Genomic DNA, 8089 nt, shown 5'->3' on the forward strand with positions numbered 1-8089 from the left:
CATTTATGAAATTGCTTATCCCAGTTACTAATAAGTATGCACCCATTAAGAAAATGACTGCAAAAACTGTTAACTTCTTATGGGCAGTGACGCCTAGAAGGCCGGTGACATAGACCTGGTGAACGGAATGACAGCAGTACCGGGGGGATCTGTGATGCATTTTGGAGCTGCCTTACTCAAGAAAGCAAAAAAAGTGATCATAATTGTATGCGGCTTTATTAATGAAAACAACAAACATGAAACAAGACAGCGTAACAGAAGCGAGGTAACATGAACACATGTGCAATACCAACTGTGGAATGAACAAAAGGAAGGGACCTATAAAGAGGAGGTAATGAGGTCCAGGTGTGAATTATAACGATGAGTGCCAGGTGCATGTAATGATGAGTGTCAGGTGTGTGCAATGATTATTCCCAGGACCGTTGGTTAGTATTCCGGCAATGTCGCACGCCGGAGGGGAGGAGCAGGTGTAGATGTGACAGTCCCCACCCTGACTCCTGCTGCAGGACGATGCTGACCCGGAGGACGAGGAGTGGGTCGATCCGGGCAGCGAAGGTGGAAATCATGGATTATGTTGGGATCCAGAGTGTCCTCCACTGGAACCCAACACCGCTTCTCAGGGCCATACCCCTCCCAGTCCACCAGATACTGGAGCCAAACCCCACGATGCCAGGAGTCCAGCAGAGATCTGACAGCATATGCCGGACTGCCCTCAATGTCCGGGGGGGGGGGGGGGGTGGCGGGGTGTTGTGGGGGACAGCATAAGCTAGGAGACTAGGAACCACTGGCCTGAGAAGGGAGAAATGAAACGAGGGTGAGATACGGTAGTGACTTGCAGTTGTAACCTATACGTCACCTCGTTGACCCTCTGGAGAACCTTGAACGCCCCACAAACCAGGGGCTCACTTTCTTGCAGGGCAGGCCGAGTGGGAGGTTCCTGGTAGAGAGCCAGATGTGATCCCCAGAGTGGAACACAGGGGCGGTGGTGGTCTGCCTGGTCTTTTTTTTCACGATGGATGAGCGTCGCTCTACACTTCTTCTGTGCGCCGGAATCACTCATCAACCGCAGGAGCTTCGGTCTGGCCCAGAGTCCACAGAGTCAGGGCAGACTGAAAACCAAGAACATACTGGAAGGGAGAACCCAGTGGAGGAGTGTCGCAGTGACTTCTGGGCGTACTCTGCCCATGGAAGGAATAATGCCCACTCACCCTGCCGGTCCAGACAATGATTCCTCAGGAACTTCCCCAGCTCATGGTTCATCCTCTCCACCTGCACATTGGACTGAGGCGGATACCCGGAAGTGAGGCTGACCATGACCCCTAGCTTCTCCATGAAGGCCCTTCATACTCGTGATGTAGATGGGGGCCACGGTCGGAGACGATGTCCTCCGGAAGGCCAGAATGCCAGAAGACCTGCTGGAAGAGTGCCTCAGCAACCTGGAGAGCAGTGGGGAGACTAGGAAGAGGAATTAAACGACATGACTTCGAAAATCTATCCACTACCACCAGAATGATGGTGAAACCATCAGAGGAGGGGAGATCGGTTACAAAGTCAATGGATAGATGAGACCAGGGTCGCTGAGTCACGGGAAGCAGTTGGAGCTTCCCTGCTAGAGCATTCCGGGGAGACTTGGTTTGGGCACATACGGAACAGGAGTTGACATAACGAGTGACATCCTGCGCCAAGGTGGGCCAACAGTACCTCTCAGCGATGGAGTGGATGGTGCAAAAAATATCTGGATTTCAAGCGATGACAGTGGTGTGTGCCCAGGTCAGCAGCCCTTATCCCTGTGGGAACGTAGGTGCGCCCGGGAGGACAGTTCAGGGGTGAGGGCTCCCTCTCCAGAGCCTGGCGGATCTACACATTTACGTCCCAAACCTGTACTCCAGGTTCCTTGGTCCTTGGCACCCTCCACTCCTTTAATGCCAACTTCACCACAAGGAACTCCCGATCACCGTCGTTGTAGTTCCTCTCTGCAGGGGACAGTTTCTTCGAATAAAATACACATGGGTACAACTTATGTGTGTTCACCTGTCATTGAGACAGAACTGCCCCCACTCCTACCTCTGAAGCGTCCACCTCCACCACAAAGGATATCGTGGGATTTGGATGTTTCAGCACTTGGACGGAGGTCACATGTCCATTGAGAAGACGGAAGGCCTCATCATCTGCCGGACCCCATACCAACCTACGGTGGCCTCCCTTGAGGCTAGGTGGGAAGCTAGCGCCCCATCACGACAACATCCGTTGAAATTGCAGAGTGCGAAATTCAAAATACAAAAATCGTAATATTAGACATTCATGAAAATACAAGTGTTATTCATCAGTTAAAAAAATAAAGGGAACACTTAAACAACACAATGTAACTCCAAGTCAATCACACTTCTGTGAAATCAAACTGTCCACTTAGGAAGCAACACTGATTGACAATAAATGTTGCATGCTGTTGTGCAAATGGAGTAGACAACAGGTGGAAATTATAGGCAATTAGCAAGACACCCCCAATAAAGGAGTGGTTCTGCAGGTGGTGACCACAGACCACTTCTCAGTTCCTATGCTTCCTGGCTGATGTTTTGGTCACTTTTGAATGCTGGCGGTGCTTTCACTCTAGTGGTAGCATGAGACGGAGTCTACAACCCACACAAGTGGCTCAGGTAGTGCAGCTCATCCAGGATGGCACATCAATGCGAGCTGTGGCAAGAAGGTTTGCTGTGTCTGTCAGCGTAGTGTCCAGAGCATGGAGGCGCTACCAGGAGACAGGCCAGTACATCAGGAGACGTGGAGGAGGCCGTAGGAGGGCAACAACCCAGCAGCAGGACCGCTACCTCCGCCTTTGTGCAAGGAGGAGCAGAAGGAGCACTGCCAGAGCCCTGCAAAATGACCTCCAGCAGGCCACAAAGTGCATGTGTCTGCTCAAACGGTCAGAAACAGACTCCATGAGGGTGGTATGAGGGCCTGACGTCCACAGGTGGGGGTTGTGCTTTCAGCCCAACACCGTGCAGGACGTTTGGCATTTGCCAGAGAACACCAAGATTGGCAAATTCACCACTGGCACCCTGTGCCCTTCACAGATGAAAGCAGATTCACACTAAGCACATGTGACAGACGTGACAGAGTCTGGAGACGCCGTGGAGAACGTTCTGCTGCCTGCAACATCCTCCAGCATGACCTGTTTGGCGGTGGGTCAGTCATGGTGTGGGGTGGCATTTCTTTGGGGGGCCGCACAGCCCTCCATGTGCTCGCCAAAGGTAGCCTGACTGCCAAAAGGTGGCCTGCCACACCATATAAATGTATATGGAGCAGTCTGGAGCAGCACAGTTACTTGATTGGAGCTTTGAATGTAGCAAACTACCACTGGATAGTCTTGATAAGATGTACCATTTAGTGCGAGATTGGACAGTACTATACTGGAATATATTATGTTTATGAGGCCATTTTGATACACTGACTTGGTATTACCGCTTGCATTTAGTATGTCAATCGCAGGACCTACTCTGCCATTGTCCTGGACCTTACTAGTTCCTCTAATGCAGAGCGCCATATGAGTGAGAACCTGGTCAAGCACATCAGGTATGTTAAATCTATTCTATGGTCTGGCAAAAATAATTTTCGGTCATTTCTCCAAAGACTTGCATAGTATTCAGAATGTCAAGTTAAGTTGACCTGTCAATGATGTTGAGACTATTTTTGTTACATTTATTGTCCAGTTACATATTGATGCCTCAATTAGGCTATGTATTCATGTTTAGAATATTCTAGGCTATGAAGAGATCATTTTAAAGCATTATTGATTTTCGTTCAAGCATGCCGTCTCAATCATAAGCAGCCATTGTTCATGTGTTATGCAATGCTATGCAGGTGTATGAATGTTGTTTGAACTATAAAAGTGAAGACGGAATATCATGATCTATGTGTAAACAATTCATGTTTTCCTCCCCAACCAGATACTGGTTTGAGAAACGAACCTACAGAACCGGCACAGAATCTGTGTTCAGCAATGTTTCCTGGCAGGCGACAACAATACTTCACACAAGCAAAGAGACGGCTACAATTGTGGAGTTTATGTGCTGCGGATGAGTTCATATGCTAATTAGTTCCCAGGATAATTCAGTAATCAAATGCAAATCTATGGGATGTTAGAAATCTGTGCGTAACTCTTAAGGGTAGGTCACCCAAAAGTGGGCCAAAGGCAAATGCACCCATTGTTTACATGCAGAGCTCTTTCTGAGGGTTTAGCCAAAGTCCTTCCATTGAAAGGATTAGATTAGCATAACAAATAAGTATAAGTTCACACCTGTCATGTGTACACCTAAGAAAATGGTCTTAAACAGGAAGGGACCCGCATTCAAGGAGATTCTGTTTTTCTGTTGCTAACCGATGTGCTATGGTGTGCACTAATGAATATAACCCAGGTCAATGGAATACCTGGTTGCTATGTGACAAACTCTATATGAAATGTTGGTGTAATATCCACCAATTCAGTGGAGCTTTAATATCCCCAGTGAGCTGGCTTGTTTTCATGATTACAGTCAAGCAAGAAAGGTTTTCTAAAGTCATAGACTATCACAATGAATCAGCTGATTACTATTGTTAAGATGACAAGGCAGATGGAGGCCTGTTTTCACGTTATTTTGTGTTTCCCAATGGCCCTATAGATGGTAGACATTATTTATCCCATCATTTGTTGTTTATGTACTACCTTGATGGCCAGAGAGTTAATGCAGAGTGAGAAGGCACTAATTGACCCAAATTTCCCAATGCATGTTAACATCAGTGGAGCCAGAATAGAGGTGGCCAAAGAGATCCTGGACAAATGTGAGATTGTCTATCATTTCAAAAAAATCGGACAATGTAAAGCTGAAGATTGTAGCCTAGTCTACATCATACACTGCTCCTTGTGTCATTACCATGTGATGGGATATAAGGTGCTACAGCCCAGCAGCCAAGCCCAAGTCACTGCTAGTTTATCTCATTTACTGTTGCCACATTGTCCTGGCCCCACTTCTAGACTAAGAGTTTGAGTTTGAATTTGATAGCACTTTTGCTTTACCTGCCATGTTTGAGGTTAGAAACATGTTGTTATATTTTTAGCCCACGAGAAGGTCAAAGTAGCAGACCGACTACATTATAAATTCTAACAATGCTGACCACACCGCCCGAATGGCAAAATAAATGTATACATTTTATTCAATCATTGCACCCACACTGCTCTCTCGCATCTGCGTAGCCAGGCGCTAAATAGAACTTGGTTCTAATTGTGACGCTTGATACGTTGCAAGTCCCGGCTCTCCCCCCTCTCGTGGGTGATTGAAAGATGAACTGAGGTCAACACTCTAGTCCAGTTGATGGCGTTAATGCACCTTAAAGGTGGTTGCCAACTGCCATATAAAGTCCGAAGAAGAAAACTGAAGGAAAGATTACTAGAAACTAACTAGGTTTACACAGAGTTAATTTAGATTTTTCAACCTGGGTGTCTTGATAGCATCTTGTGTGGATAGACAAAATCAACATGTGTGCGATGGCGTACACACGTGCCCGGTCTAGTCATGTTTTTTTATCCAAGATGGCGTAGCAGTGGGGATGTCTGTTTTGAATGTCTTGTCCCGTCGCTTGTATACATCTTTTTTCTTCGTATATATTTGTATTATTTTTTTTCTCATTTTCCATCTACGGACTGAACATACTCTCTTGCAACCCGCCTCACCCATTGTGGTATGGATCTGCTATTTTTACACTTTTGAACTGGAACCCACCTTCAGTAGCTAGCCAGCTAACTAGCTACTAGCTAATAGTCAGTTAGCCTCTGCTAGCGGTCATCACCATTAACACGGACTGCCGGCCTCAGCCCGGGCAACTCCTGCCAGTCTCCACAGTGCGATATCTACCCAGAGCATATCGGACTGCTTTTCTCTACCACTTCTCCGGATTACTACCGCAAGCTCTTTACTCTGGATCATCACAGCTAGCTAGCTGCTATCCGAGTGACTACTCCTGTCCAAAGTCTCTGTCCCGAAGCAAGCACCAGCTAGCCTCGAACTAGGCAAATCTCCTGGCTAGCCGAAGAGATTGCATCAAGCAATCCCTGGGCTTCAATTACCTCTTTTGCCAGTTGGCCTGAACCATTTGCTGCCGACATGGAGCCCAGCCGATACATGACGACTGGTCTGCCAACGTAACCATCCGAGGGGTTTCAACAGACTCTCCCATTGCGATGACCCCCTGAGGCCAATCTGCTAGCCTGCTGTTAGCCCCAACCTGCTAGCTGTCTGAATCACCGTGTCTCCAGCTAACGGCCGGATAAAAAAACTTACCCAATTTAATCTGGTTATTACTCCTGCCCAGAAACTAGAATATGCATATAATTATTAGATTTGGATAGAAAACACCCTAAAGTTTCTAAAACTGTTTGAATGGTGTCTGTGAGTATAACAGAACTCATATGGCAGGCCAAAACCTGAGAAGATTCTATATGGGAAGTGCCCTGTCTGACTATTTATTGCCCTTCTGTAGCCTCTTTATCAAAAATACAGGATCTCTGCTGTAACGTGACATTTTCTAAAGCTCCCATTGGCTCTCAGAAGGCGCCAGAACGTAGAATGATAACTCTGCAGTCCCTGGGCGAAAAACAGTAGTGTTTTTCGAGAGTGGTCCATCTGAGAACAATGACACGGGTGCGCGCATGCATGTGAAGACTCCATTTTCTTATTTTAGTGTTTGAACGGATACAACGTCTCCCGGTTGGAATATTATTGCTATTTTACGAGAAAAATGGCATAAAATTGATTGTAACCTGTTGGGGATAGGGGGCAGTATTTGCACGGCCGGATAAAAAACATACCCGATTTAATCTGGTTACTACTCCTGCCCAGTAACTGGTAACAAGTAATTGTTTGATTTGGATAGAAAACACCCTAAAATATCTAAAACTGTTTGAATGGTGCCTGTGAGTATAACAGAACTAATTTGACAGGCCAAAATCTGAGAAGATTCCAAACAGGAAGCGCTCTCTCTGACTATTTCTTGACCTTCTTGATAATCTCTATCCAAAACAGGGGATCTCTGGCATAACGTGACATTTTCTAACGCTCCCATAGGCTCTCAGAAGGCGCCAGAACGTTGAATGGTGACTTTGCAGGCCATGGCTGAAAAACAGTAGCGCATTTGGATAGTGGTCGATCTGAGAACAATGAGACTGGGGCGCGTGTACGAGCCGACACCATGTTTTTATTTTTTCGTCTTTGAACGAAAACAGGGTTTCCCGGTCGGAATATTATCACTTTTTTACGAGAAAAATCGCATAAAAATTGATTTTAAACAGCGTTTGACATGCTTCGAAGTACGGTAATGGAATATTTTGATATTTTTTGTCACGAAACGCGCCGAAACACATCACCCTTCTTTACCCTTCGGATAGTGTCTTGAACGCACGAACAAAACGCCGCTATTTGGATATAACTATGGATTATTTGGAACCAAACCAACATTTGTTATTGAAGTAGAAGTCCTGGGAGTGCATTCTGACGAAGAACAGCAAAGGTAATCCAATTTTTCTAATAGTAAATCTGAGTTTTGTGAGTACCACACTTGGTGGCCGGGCTATCTACTCAGAATATTGCAAAATGTGCTTTCACCGAAAAGCTATTTTAAAATCGGACACCGCGATTGCATAAAGGAGTTCTGTATCTATAATTCTTAAAATAATTGTTATGTTTTTTGTGAACGTTTATCGTGAGTAATTTAGTAAATTCACCGGAAGTGTTCGGTGGGAATGCTAGTCACATGCTAATGTAAAAAAGCTGTTTTTTTATATAAATATGAACTTGATTGAACAAAACATGCATGTATTGTATAACATAATGTCCTAGGAGTGTCATCTGATGAAGACCATCAAAGGTTAGTGCTGCATTTAGCTGTGGTTTGGGTTTATGTGACATTATATGCTAGCTTGAAAAATGGGTGTCTGATTATTTCTGGCTGGGTACTCTGCTGACATAATGTAATGTTTTGCTTTCGTTGTAAAGCCTTTTTGAAATCGGACAGTGTGGTTAGATTAACTAGAGTCTTGTCTTTAACTTTTTGTGGCTATTTG

The sequence above is a fragment of the Salmo trutta genome, chromosome 7, assembly GCF_901001165.1.
Source record: "Salmo trutta chromosome 7, fSalTru1.1, whole genome shotgun sequence".
Lineage (NCBI taxonomy): Eukaryota > Metazoa > Chordata > Actinopteri > Salmoniformes > Salmonidae > Salmo > Salmo trutta.